Source organism: Pongo pygmaeus, chromosome 1, assembly GCF_028885625.2.
Source record: "Pongo pygmaeus isolate AG05252 chromosome 1, NHGRI_mPonPyg2-v2.0_pri, whole genome shotgun sequence".
In the NCBI taxonomy this organism is placed as follows: Eukaryota; Metazoa; Chordata; class Mammalia; order Primates; family Hominidae; genus Pongo; species Pongo pygmaeus.
Genome location: NC_072373.2, coordinates 209,980,448 through 209,992,955, shown reverse-complemented (window position 1 = coordinate 209,992,955; position 12,508 = coordinate 209,980,448).

The following is a 12,508-nucleotide window of genomic DNA, read 5'->3' as shown; positions in this document are numbered from 1 at the left end:
ACAGAGCAAGACTCTGTCTCAAAAACAAACAAACAAACAAAAAACAACAAAAAATCAATCTTACTTTGTTGTTCACCACATGAACACCAAAGGAGGAAAAATCTTGAAACAAATTTTTTCCACAAGAGAGTGCGCGCGCGCGTGCACACACACACACACACACACACACACACACACACGCAGGCATTAAGGCTACCACTTACTGAAGAGTGAAGCTGAAAGTTTTCTACTCAGGGATCTGAAATTTTTATTGTACATGTCTATTAGTTAAAGCACTTTACCTTTGCTCAATGTAATATTTAATATCTGGCCAGTTTTGATTTTTGTATGTACCTCCTCTGAATCAAAAGATTCCATAGGGGTATAGTTTTATAGTTTATTTCACTTGGCTTTATTTAAGCTATACTAGTCACAGATCATTGAAGTGTGTTATGTAATAGGTTTTGTTTTGTTTTGAGATGGAGTCTCTCTCTGTCACCCAGGCTGGAGTGCACTGGCGGGATCTCGGCTCACTGCAACCTCCACCTCCTGAGTTCAAGTGATTCTTATGCCTCAGCCTTCCAAGTAGCTGGGATTACCAATGTGCATCACCATGCCTGGCTAATTTTTGTATTTTTAGTAGAGATGGGGTTTCACCATGTTGGCCAGGCTGCTCTTGAACTCCTGACCTCAGGTGATCTGCCCACCTCAGCCTCCCAAAGTGCTGGCATTACAGGCATGAGCCATCGCACCCAGCCAACAATTACATGATGATTTTTGTACCGTTTACCTAAAGGTAAACAAACTGCATTGGTGGAAAGACCCACCTTGACAAGTTTAGAAGAGCAGGTCAGCTCTTATGGGGTGTATTATAGAAGGCTGCCATCAAAGACTGAGCTTCCAGGCACTGGGAAGACCTTCTCACTCAGAGACCTCTCACACTCATCAAAGTCCCTGAAGGTCTACCACTCAGAGATTCATTCCTTTGGTTTAATCTTCACTGTCTTCTACAGCACCTAAAAAAATTTTTTTAGAGATGGGGTCTTGCTATACTGCCCAGGCTGGACTCAAACTCCTGGGCTCAAGCAGTTCTCCTGCCTCAGTCTCCCAAGCAGCTGTGACTATAGGCAAACCACCTCTCCCAGCCATTCTTCTATAGCACTTTTAAAGTGATAAGTGAGAATTCCTACTTTAAACCTCTTTCCGGATGGATCAGAAGATAAGAACCTTGGAGGTCTGGCTAGGGTAGGAACTTCTAGGGAGAGAAAGGAGTAAATGAGGGGCTGTCTGTGATGACTTCACAGTTCTGCCCAAGGCTATCCATTCTCAGGGAGTCCTTGCCTAGGGAGTCCCAGAAAGATGAGGAAACCTAGTGGTTTGTGAACTAGGAGTGCCAGCGTTAAGAAGTCCTCGCAATCTAACTGTATCATCTCTAATTTTCAACACCCACTTTTTCAGAAGCCAAGTCCCTGTTGAAACTTTAGCATAAGGCTAGCTTTGCAGACTTTACAGCCTGTTGTGAAGGTAATAGATTGGTTGCTTTTTGTTTTTTTCCTGTTCCTCAACTTTTATTTATTTGTTTATTTTTGAGACAAGAATCTCGCTGTCGCCCAGACTGGAGTGCAGTGGCATGATTTGGGCTCACTGCAACCTCCGCCTCCCAGGTTCAATCGATTCTCCTGCCTCAGCCTTCTGAGTAGCTGGGATTACAGGCGCCCACCACGACGCCTGCCTAATTTTTGTATTTTTAGTAGAGCTGGGGTTTCACCATGTTGGCCAGGCTGGTCTCGAGCTCCTAACCTCAGATGATCCACCTGCCTGGCCTCGTAAAATGCTGAGATTACAGGCATGAGCCACTGCGCCCAAAGCAACTGCAGATTCAGATTCTAAGAATATTCTAGACCAGAGCTATGACATCACAGTCACTGGGCTGAGCATCGAAAGATATATCTACCTATTTTACTTACATGCCACCTTGTGTTAACAAGGAGAGGTTTGAAGAATTATGGGGGTTTTCTGGTAAAAATCAGAAAACGAATTCTAAAAGAGCTGTTAATAGTCAAATAAATTTTAAAAAAATTATTATTGAGACAGGGTCTTATTCTGTCACCCAGACTGGAGTGCAGTGGCACAATCTCAGCATCGAACTCCTGGGCTCAGGTAATCCTCCTGCCTCAGCCTCCTGAGTAGTTGGGATTACAGGCACCCACCACCATGCCCAGTTAAGTTGTTTTTTTTTTATTTTGTATAGAGTCTCACTATATTGCCCAGGCTAGTCTCGAACTGGGATCCAGTGATCCTCCAACCTTGGCCTCCCAAAGCGCTGCAATTACAGCTGTGAGCTACTGTGCCTGGCCAACACTTGAAGAATAATTCTTGATTGGCTGGTGGGAAGAGGAGGTTTCTGTTCCTAGCCCAACTGATCTTTATTCTTTCCATGAGTCATGTCTGGTGAATTGCAATTTCACACAGAAGTAACAAAAAAACCAGGCCAGGGCTTGGATCTCATCAGAATGTATGGTCTTGCCAGGGTTGAAGGTTACTTGACTTTTGTGGTTTCCAGCCAGAAGGACTGGAAACAGTCCCTAACTTAGCTGCAGCTTGGAAAGGGATGGTAAGAGAAGGAACAATTTATACTGCTTAACAAGAAATGGAGGCTGATAAAAACATTTAATATGACTCTCCCACTCCCAGTGATTTTCTCTTACTTTTTGTAGTGTTACTTGAGGGCCAAGATGTTAGTTTAAAGGCAGGAACACCCTTGGATCCTCCCTTGCCAATGTCGCACTTTTCTCTATTCACTGGTGACAATAGTTTGAACTCCACTTAGCCTAGCAGTCATCCAACTTTGAAACATTTTCTTAAACTGAAGAATTCTGAAACACATCTTGTCCCAACAGTTTTGGATAAAGGATCGTGAATCAGTACAGTAATTGCCTCTTGCCCATGTGGGATACGTTCCAAGAACCCCAGTAGATGCCTGAAACCACGGATAGTACAAAACCTTATATATACTATGTTTTTTCCTATACCTACATACCTGTAAGAAAGTTTCATTCATAAATTAGGTGCAGTAAGATAACAATAAATAATAGAATAATTATAACAATGTATTGTTAAAAAAGTTATGTGGAAGTGGTTCTCTCAAAGTATTTTTGAACTGTGGTCAGGCACAGTAGCTCATGCCTGTAATCCCAGCACTTTGGGAAGCTGAGGCTGGCAGATTGGTTGAGCCTAGGAGTCAAGACCAGTCTGGGCAACATGGTGAAACTGTAGGTATCTACCAAAGAATTTTGACTTGTGGGGTCCCTGAAACCTCGAAAAGTGAAACCACGAATATGGGGGTACTACTATATATAAAGGCCAAAATGTTTTACTAAATAACATTTACCTTAAGGTGTATTTGTATGTTCTATTTTTTAAAATGCCAACTGCATTTTTAAAAGTTAATTCTGCCATTCACAGTTAGAGAAACTCTATCCTATAGGTGTCAGCAGCCTCCACCCAGCGCTCAGTGGGAGTCAACATTTCTACCTACAGCTCTTACCTGAGGGTGTTTGAAAAGTGTGCCAAAAGTTTCCTATCATTTTGAGGATAAAGGTTTTAAATAACAGTTATCCTTGAGTTTGTAGCATCTGACATACTGAGTAGAGTTACAATTCAGCACTCAAGGGAACAGAAACATTTGAGAATGTTATTACAAGAGTCTTTCCATAGGGATAGAATCTAAAACCAAGATGAGTAAAGTACTTAGTCCTGCCATCTTCAGGGAAACTTCAGGGAACTTGCTTTCAAGCCTGTATTCATGTCAGGTTCTGGGATTTGTGGTGATAGGTCTTTTCCCACTTTGAATGCCAGAGGCAAACCAGCTGCTTTTTAGACTGAAGAGACACTACTTGCCAGATTTACTAAAAGCAGAATATATCCAGTTTTGTTTTGACAGTGTAATGTGAAGTAAATGTACTAACAGCACTGTTCCTCCCCTTTCACTCCTGCTTTGTGGCTTTACAGGCAAATCTTTGCAGGAGGATTCCCTTCTTTGCAGGGCAACCAGGCCTCTGAGGGTGACCAGAAATTAGTGTCAGCTCAGTGACACCCAGGGTGACCAACTGTCCCAGTTTATCCATGGAGGGTAGGGTGGGGAGTTTGTAGGGGTGGGGGTTGGACTTTCAGTGTTTTTTCTTTTTCCTTGAGATGGAGTCTTGCCCTGTCGCCCATGCTGGAGTGCACCGGCGCAATCTCGGCTCACTGCAACCTCTACCTCGGGTTCAAGTAATTCTCCTGCTTCAGCCTCCTGAGTAGCTGGGACTAGAGGCACGTGCCACCATGCCTGGCTAATTTTTGTATTTTCAGTAGAGACGGGGTTTCACCATGTTGGCCAGGTTGGTCTTGAACTCCTGACCTTGTGATCCGCCCGCCTTGGCCTCCCAAATTGCTGAGATTACATGCATGAGCCACCACGACCAGCCAGACTTTCAGTTTTTAAACCAGAAAAGTCCCAGCAAACCAAGTTGGCTACCCTAGGACATTTGTTTTGTAGATATGGAGTAGTTTGAGAAAGTTTAAGTGTAAAGGGGAATATTTTTCTTTTCAATAAAACCAGTAATTTGGGCTGGGCGAGGTGGCTGACGCCTATAATCATAGCACCTCGGGAGGCTGAGGTGGGTGGATCACCTGATGTTAGGAGTTCGGGACCAGCCTGGCCAACTTGTTGAAACCCCGTCTCTACTAAGAATACAAAAATTGGCCTGGCTCGGTGGCTCACACCTGTAATCCCAGCACTTTGTGAGGCTGAGGTGGGCGGATCACCTGAGGTCAAGAGTTTGAGACCAGCCTGGCCAACATGGTGAAACCTTGTCTCTACTAAAAATTAAAAAAAAAAATTAGCCTCCTGAACCCAGGAGGCGGAGGTCACAGTGAGCCAAGATCATGCCACTGGTGACACTCCAGCCTGGGTGACAGAAGGAGACTCCATCTCAAAAATAAATAAATAAATAAATAAATAAATAAATAAATAAATAATTAGCTGGGCATGGTGGTGCACGCCTGTAGTCCCGGCTACTCGGGACGCTGAGGCAGGAGAATCGCTTTAACCTGGGAGGCGGAGGTTGCAGTGAGCAGAGATCCCGCCACTGCACTCCAGCCTGGGCAACAGAGCAAGACTCCGTTTCAAAAGAACAAAAAAACAACCGGTAATTTAAAGGAAAACATGAGTCAAAATCTGTGGTTGGGAATAAGATGAAATTTTAAAAATTAGAAGCACGAAATTGGATCCATTTATTTAAAAAATAAAGAGATGAAAAGAGTTTCAAAAAGATGGTGATGAAAAGGATCATTTCCTTTTATAAATCAAAACGCAACTGCATGGTGATGAGAAAATGCAAACTTTTCAAAAAACAATACATACTGGCTCTGAGTTTTGTTTTTTTTGAGACGGAGTCTCGCTCTCTCGCCAGGCTGGAGTGCAGTGGCAAGATCTCGGCTCATTGCAACTTCCACCTCCCGGGTTCAAGGGATTCTCCTGCCTCAGCCTCCTGAGTAGCTGGAACTACAGGCACACGCCACCACGCCCAGCTGATTTTTGTATTTTTAGTAGAGATAGGGTTTCACCACGTTGGCCAGGATGGTCTCGATCTCTTGACCTCATGATCCGCCCGCCTCGGCCTCCCCAAAGTGCTGGGATTACTGGCGTGAGCCACCGCGCCCGGCTGGCTCTGAGTATTCTTAAGACACTTGCACAAGGCTGTAAATTTTCAACCATCCAAACTTTGGAATTAGTAGCATAATTCTTGAGAACCATATATATCAAGACCCAGGATTGTTCAACTTTAAAACCTGACATTTTATTGGTGATATTCCTGCTCTTCTCAAAAGATAAAACATTTTGAACAAGAAAAAACCCCCCACATGATTATCCTAATCTTTGTGTCTCTGTTTTACACTCTGCTGGTTGAGTCTATGACACTTAATAAGAAAAAGCTGGAATTTATTTATTTATTTATTTTTGAGATGGAGTCTCACTCTGTCGCCCAGGCTGGAGTGCAGTGGCGTGATCTTGACTCACTGCAACCTCCACCTCCCAGGTTCAAGCGATTCTCCTGCCTCAGCCTCCCGAGTAGCTGGGACTATAGGCACCCGCCACCAGGTCTGGCTAATTTTTTGTATTTTTAGTAGAGACAGGGTTTCACCCTGTTAGCCAGGATGGTCTCGATCTCCTGTCAGGATAGTCTCCTGAGCTCGTGATCCGCTTGCCTCGGCCTCCCAAAGTGCTGGGATTACAGGTGTGAGCCATCGCGCCTGGCCTAGAATTTATTCTAAGCAGCCAGCAGGCTTGTTTGGTATAGCTGTCTCTTTGCCCAAAGTAGTTGGCATCCCCTAAATTAGGAACAAAGCCAGAGCTGGATGTGACAGAACATGCATTTCTAAGTACCTGGTATTTTTAGGAGTTCATTTTGATTTTGTAGGAAAATAGTCATTTTCTTTCTAGGTAGGGCAATAAACAACTTGAAAAGGACACTAAGCATTGATCCTTGTGTTAAAAAAAAAAAAAAAAAGGATTTTGCAATGTTCTATTGAATCCCAGGAGAAGTGGGAGCTAAAAGCCTCTATTCCCAGGTCCGTTAGCAGTAGGGATATACACTTAAGACTTCACAGTATTGCCGGGCGCAGTGGCTCACACCTGTAATCCCAGCACTTTGGGAAGCCGAGGCGGGCGGATCACGAGGTCAGGAGATCGAGACCATCCTGGCTAACATGTTAGGTGAAACCCCATCTCTACTAAAAATACAAAAAAATTAGCCGGGCATGGTGGTGGGCGCCTGTAGTCCCAGCTACTTGGAAGGCTGAGGCGGGAGAATGGTGTGAACCTGGGAGGCGGAGCTTGCAGCGAGCCGAGATCGTGCCACTGCATTCCAGCCTGGGCGACAGAGCAAGACTCCGTCTCAAAAAAAAAAAAAAAAAAAAAAAAAAGACTTCGTAGTATTTTCTAGGGAAAGTAAAACAATTTTAAAAATTTGATCAATAGAATATTAAAGAAATGTCGGCTGGGCACGGTGGCTCACGCCTGTAATCCCAGCACTTTGGGAGACTGAGGCGGGCAGATCACCTGAGGTCAGGGGTTCGAGACCAGCCTGGCCAACATGATGAAACCCCATCTCTACCGAAAATACAAAAAAATTAGCCAGGCGTGGTGGCGCATGCCTATAGTCCCAGCTACTTGGGAGGCTGAGGCAGGAGAATCGCCTGAGCTCCGGAGGCAGAGGTTGCACTGAGCCGAGATCGCGCCACTGCACTCCAGCCTGGGTGACAGAGTGAGACTCCGTCTCAAAAAAAAAAAAAAAAAAAAAAAAAGAAAGAAGGAAAGAAATGTGGATAGGTAAGCTATAATCTCCTACAGTTCTGAAAATGGCATAGCCTAACTGTATGTAACTGATTATGACTAAGGTAGTAGAGTGTGGCAGAAAAAGAACATTGGACGCAGACAGGAAGGGCCCTAGGTATTTCAGGAAGAATGCTGGGCACTTTATCCGATCTCCTTTAATTCCTCAAGACAACCCCATGAAGTGGATGATGTTACTTTTGTTTTATAGATGAGGCAACTGGCTGGACGCAGTAACTCATGCCTGCAACCCCAGCACTTTGGGAGGCTAAGGTGGGTTGATGGCTTGAGCTCAAGTGTTCGAGACCAGCCTGGGCAACATGGTGAAAACCCATCTCTACAAAAAATACAAGAATTAGCCACAGTCCCAGCTACTCTGGAGGCTGGCTCCCTTAGCCCAGTAGACAGAGGTTGCAATGAGCCGAGATCACAGCACTAAGCTCCAGCCTGGGCGACAGAGTGAGACCCTGTCTCATAAATAAATAAATAAATAAATAAATAAATAAATAAATAAATGGAAACCGAGGTTTCAGCAACCCCAGCAGGGCTATACTAATGCCCCTATTTTTCCAGTGCCAATACTCCAAACTATATCCACTATGTCATTTTCCCCAAAAGAAAACTCTTGGTGGTGAGAATTATTTTTCGGACAATACTGCCTCCCAGAAAACCAAGTGCCAGTCTTGCTTCTGACACTTGCTAGGTACATGACTTCTGTGTTACTCAGTTCCCTACCTGGTAAAAGGAAGCAGTACCACCTTACTTACATGTCAGAAGCCTAGTATGAAGACCAATTAGATGCCATCCTGCATTGCCTAGGAAATTAATTTACTATTAGTTTACTAAGGAAATCAGGAAGGGCTTATTGTTTCTGTATTGTAGATGCGAAAGTACAAGCCTAAAGGTTCTAAAAGCAGCATACAACTTGTTTTGTGTTAGCTTTTTGAAGAGGACTATACTCTGGCAGAGATGTGAAATACTCCTAGGCAGTGGTTCTTAAACTTCAGTGTGCCTAAGAATCATCTGAAGCACTTATAGTGATTTCTTGGGATCTTCCATCTCTTCAGATTCTGTTTTAGTAGGCTGGGGCCTGTGAATCTGCATTCTAACAAGCTCGCAGGTGATGTTGATGCTGCCAGTCCGAGGCCCATACTTTGACTAACCCTGAGGTTAGATATAACTAGTTACTCCAAAGCGCCTACAGTTATTCCAACATGCTGTGTGGCCAATTGCGAATTGGAAATGATTGAAAGCATTGTTACTCTTTTTGCTGAGTAACTATTAAAAAAACCAACTAAAGTTCATCTCTAGTGAATTCTGCTAAGTGAAAGTATAAGGCAACTTTCAAAAGTTCTTTCCATGGCTGGGCGCGGTGGCTCATGCCGTAATCTCAGCACTTTGAAAGGCCAAGGCAGGTGGATCACCTAAGGTCAGGAGTTCGAGACTAGCCTGGTCAAATGGTGAAACCCTGTCTCTACTAAAAATACAAAAACTAGACGGGTGTGATGGTGCATGCCTGTAGTCCCAGCTACTTGGGAGGCTGAGGCAAGAGAATCGCTTGAATCCGGGAGGTGGAGGTTGCAATGAGCTGAGATTGTGCCATTGCACTCCAGCCTGGGTGATAGAGCAAGACTCTGTCAAAAAAAAAAAAAAAAAAAAAAGGTTCTTTCCCTCTATTTGTCCAGAAAAAGTTTGTCTGGATTAATTTGTCACTGGGCACGTTCAGATTCGACTTTTGCATGTGAGAATGAACTCTCGCCATACTGTCACCCTTTCTTCATTCTCAAATACACCATGTGTCCCCCAAGCATGGACTTTGCACATAAGATCTCCTCTACTTCAACAGACCCCCTTAACTATTTGATTCTTCAGATTTTTGTTTAAAATTCTACTCCTAAGGGCAACATTCCCTAATACCCCGGTGTATACAGGGTCCCCGTTATATGCTCTCCTAACACTGTATTTTCAAAATATGTGCCATATGTAAGTCCATTTGTTTGTCCAACACCTTACGGTTAAAATACATTTCTGAAATACCTGAAAATATAAATCGTTATCTATATTGTTAGCTGAATCAGGTTATTTTCACCATTTCAATGTCGTCTCAACCCTGGGTCATATTATGATCACCTAAGGAATTTAAATTTTAAAAAAAAGAGAGAGAGATGCCCAGCTCTCATCCCCAGAGATTCTGAAATAATTAGTCCAGGATTTGTATTTTGCTTTCCGGGTACTTGTAACATGCAGCCAGTGTTGAGCACTATTTATTCTACAATGTAGGAAGAAGCTATGGCAGGGTGGCTTTTTCAAATTTGGCAAAGATAGTTTCCCAGGACTTCAGGTCAAAGGACATGTATTTACCAACAAGAGGTAAATATGACAGAAGGATTGAAAAGGAATACTGATAGTACAAGTTCAGCTCATGGTGATTTGAAATTTCAGAAATTCTTGATATTTTTACTTCATTGAAAAGCTGGTAATATCCTATTATTACCAAAACCTTTTGTCTTTGTTAAGCTTGGTAGGCAGTATTTAAAGTGATTCTGGATGTGCTCATATGGTTGGCAAGAGTGAGCCCTTTCTAGAGAAGACAGGAAGGCCCATACCAAGCAGGTGGTCAAATATTCCGTGAACAGCAATGTTAGCATTAGAGCACAGATCTCCCAATTCTAGTCTATACCTCCTTCCTCTCAGCACACAACTTCTTCCTACAGAAGGAAGAGTGAACTCTTGATATTCACTTAGGTGGCATCCCCTCGCCCCCAGTTGGTTCTTCTGATACCATAATTCATTTACTTTAAACTTGTATGGTTTCTAAACAAATGTATTTAAAGACTCTACATTTACCTGAAAGTATTACTCAGCTTTTTTGCTTTAAGAGACAGGGTCTTAACTCTCGTCACCCAGGCTGGAGTGCAGTGGCACAATCAAAGCTCACTGTAACCTCGAACTCTTGGGCTTACTTTAGGTTTATCTCAAGTTTTGATATGCAGTGCTTTTATCGTCAGTTAACTTTTCATTATTTCGCGATTTCCATTATTATTGTTTAACTGAGTTAACATTTTAACACTGCTCTGTATTGGTACCTTAGTAGACTCTAAATATTACTAGCTAAGGGAAATTAAAACAAATCATCATAATGGGGAAAGAGAGAAACAGTTCAATATTTATTGCTTTATTTGAGACAGAGTCTCACTCTGTCACCCAGGCTGGAGTGCAGTGGCCCTATCTTGGTTCACTGCAACCTCCGCCTCCCAGGTTCAAGTGATTCTCGTGCCTCAACCTTCTGAGTAGCTGGGATTACAGGCATGCGCCACCATGCCCAGCTAATTTTTGTATTTTTTAGTAGAGAGAGTCTTGCCATGTTGGCCAGACTAGTCTTGAACTCCTGGCCTCAAGTGATCTGGCCACCTTGGCCACCCGAAGTGCTGGGATTACAGCTGTGAGCCACAGTGCCTGGCCCTCTGTTTTTTCCTATGTAAGATGAGCAGAAAAATGAATGAAGTATCTATAGGCTTGAGTCTTTTGGGTACCAGAATATTTTATTATTTTTTAGACAGTCTTGCTCTGTTACCCAGGCTGGAGTGCAATGGCGGGATCTTGGCTCACTGCGACCTCTGCCTCCCAGGGTCAAGCAGTTCTCCTGCCTCAGCCTCCCGAGTATCTGGGACTACAGGGGCCCACCACCACACCCGGCTAATTTTGTATGTTTTTAGTAGAGATGGAATTTTATCATGTTGGACAAGCTGGTCTCAAACTCCTGACCTCAAGTGATCTACCGACCTCGGCCTCCCAAAGTGCTAGGATTACAGGCGTGAGCCACTGCGCTTGGCCCAGAGTAATACACACACACACACACACACACCAGAACTATGTTTTCTTTTCTTTTTTTTTTTTTTTTTTTGAGACAGAGTCTTGCTCTGTCGTCAGGCTGGAGTGCGGTGGCGCGATCTTGGCTCACTGAAACCTTCAACTCCCTGGTTCAAGCAATTCTCCTGCCTCAGCCTCCCAAGTAGCTGGGATTACAGGCACGCGCTACCATGTACAGTAATTTTTGTATTTTTAGTAGAGACGGTATTTCGGCATGTTGGCCAGGATGGTCTTGATCTCCTGACCTCATGATCCGCCTATTGTGGCCTCCCAAAGTGCTGGGATTACAGGGGTGAGCCACCGCGCCCAGCCCAGAACTATGTTTTCTAAAGGTCATAGTGCTCCATGTAAAAGCAGCTTACTCACCTGGCAAGAAAATGAAGTTTAAAATGTTGGCAGACCAAGAGGCTGAGATGCCCCAATAGCAACATACAAACCCAGTGAGTAAAAGCTTGGTTTCTAAATCCCATTCTCCTAGAAGAAACCAGGGATTCTTGTAGAAACGGCTGATTCTAGGACTGAGGCAGGGAAAATACAAGATATGTCTGTGGCATCTTGTGATGGCAGAAAGTACGTGCTCTAAAAACAAAAGTATCAGGGAATGTCAAGAGACACATAAGCCAACTTGAAAGAGCCCCTAATGGCTAAAGCTGGAACAATGTGAACAACAAAATCATGTACTATTGGGTTATAATTCAAAGTATGAAATATACATGAGCCCATACTGATATATACATATCCATGTGTGTACATTTATACATACACACATATAAATAAATATGAGTGACTAAATAAACAAATAGAGAAGAGAGACATCTTCCTTGTGGGAAAATTCCAAATAATTTAAGTAGACGCTTCCCACTCTAGAAAGGAAGTGAAGCTTAATTCTCTCCTACTCCCATCTCTCTTCCCAAGTGTAGGCTGGATTTAGTGACTGGCTTTCAAATAGACTGGAGTAAGAAAGGGGGGAAAGAAAAGTAACTATAGAGTGGAGAAACCTGGCAAACACCAACTTAACCAAATAAAGTTATCATGTGAGTATCTTGTACCTGCTGATATATGAGAAGAGAACTTCATTTATATGGTATTTGTGTTTTTATTTTTTAGAGACAGGGTCTCATTCTGCTGCCCAAGCTGAAATGCAGTGGCATGATCATAGCTCACTGCAGCCTTGATCTCCTGGGCTCAAGTGATTCTCCTGCCTTAGCTTCCTGAGCAGCTGGGACTATGGGTGTGCATCACCACGCCTGGCTAATTTTTAAGTATTTTTGTAGAGATTGG